This window comes from Ctenopharyngodon idella, chromosome 17 (assembly GCF_019924925.1).
Source record: "Ctenopharyngodon idella isolate HZGC_01 chromosome 17, HZGC01, whole genome shotgun sequence".
Taxonomy (NCBI): Eukaryota; Metazoa; Chordata; class Actinopteri; order Cypriniformes; family Xenocyprididae; genus Ctenopharyngodon; species Ctenopharyngodon idella.
Genome location: NC_067236.1, coordinates 9,932,780 through 9,934,458, shown reverse-complemented (window position 1 = coordinate 9,934,458; position 1,679 = coordinate 9,932,780). Strand labels below are relative to the sequence as shown.

General features: G+C 38.4%; 1 protein-coding gene across 1 annotated transcript in view; it reads right to left on the bottom strand.

Moving 5' to 3' along the window:
* Positions 1 to 963: 963 nt before the first annotated feature.
* Positions 964 to 1,679, bottom strand: part of pfn4 (profilin family member 4) — a 29,080-nt gene continuing 28,364 nt past the window's right edge. The window contains exon 5 of the mRNA XM_051867128.1: positions 964 to 1,590. The gene's annotated coding sequence lies outside the window, so the exon portion shown is untranslated. The remainder of the gene's footprint in view (positions 1,591 to 1,679) is intronic.

Sequence of the window (1,679 nt, the reverse complement as noted above, 5' to 3'; positions counted from 1 at the left end):
TACAGTCTCCGCTCAACATCTGTTCCAAATGCTTTGCCAAAATGTGCTACATTTGACGCTGTACCCAGTGTTGCCAAGTCCGTGGTTTTCCCGTGGAATTGGGCTACTTTTACATTGTTGCCGTGGGTTGAAGCGACCCCAAATAACATGATATTTAGCCCCTGGAATGCGATTTTTACCTGGGGAGCCCCGCCAAAAACGTGGATTTTACCCCCCGGAACACAATTTTTACTGTGGGATTTTTCACAGTTTTGAGTAGCAATTGGGCGTTTTTTTTTTGTTGTTGTTGTTGTTGTTGTGAAAACCTGGCAACCCTGGCTGTACCAGAGTATGAACACTAGAGGGCAGAACAATCACATGTGGTAGAGATGCTAAAAAGAAAATGTATTCTTTGAATACAGCTGAAGTTATGGTTTAACTGGCTCAAATAATCAAAGGTGTTTTTTATAAAACTATAAATAATGAAAAGTATAATTTGCTAATGTTTAATTTTAGTTTTTGTGTATTGAACTCAGTCTTTTTGACTGGCCATGAGCCATCTTGGTTTGGAGAAAGAAAAATTGCACATACAATGGCTTGCCACTTGGTGGCAGTGTATAGGATGATGCACTAGTGTACACTGTAGTAGTTGATGTGCAACTGTGCAATCAAAACCCATGCATACTTAAGAAATGGCTTGCTGAACAGCTGTCTATTGTAGTGACCTCTATGCATGACGGGGTTAATAGTAATACTCAGATAAATTCAGTTTACATGACAACGAATCTGCTCAGTGTTATATTCTGTATGGCAGGACAGGTGAATAAATTACCTGCTAGACATGTTCTCAAGGCATGTTATGTAACAGTTAACAACATGTACCATTCATCATTCATTTAATAAGCGACATAAATGTGTCACTCAACATGTTTACAGCAACCGCAGCGTGTGTCATGTTATGGATCCTGTGGTTACGGCCACCCACAAACATGCATGCAGCTTGCAGTTAAATTCAAGCATGATAGTTAATATTTAAATGAGATTCTAATCCACATTGGTGTCACCCATAAATATCTCTCAATAACAAATCGTTTTGATATTAATCCTGGTTACTGAGTAACTCAACCTTTTAACTGAGCTGAATTGAAATACCCATCACACTGTGCTTGTATTAAAGTATATGGGATTTGGCATTACATATTTATTGAGAGATTAATTGTATTGTATTCTATGGATATGAACTAGCTAATCTAAAAAGTAAAAAAAAAAAAAAAAGGTTCTTAAATACTGCAGGAATGTTTGAACCTAACATTTGAACATTGCGTACCTGCAATCGGATCAGTGTACGTTTGTATGTGTGTGCGTGGATTTGTGCTGACCACATTCATTTTTAGTCATTCAACTGTTACACAATTTAATCACTATCTCTAGATACACAATTGACTAAATACAGACATATACAGTCGCTGTCATTTGGCGTGAATTTATGGCTTCTTCTTTGAAGCATGTGGAAACGGTGACTCGTGTTGCAAGTGTACATTCTGGCCATCTCTGGTGGGGTAAGGGTCAGTCTCACAGAGAGAGTCACAGCAACAGCAGAACCGGCCCCTCCTGAAATGACATGTGACATGATCTGACGGGTCCCTGGAACTGTAACATGTACAACTTAAAAATAACATTTTTATAATCAGACTCACAGT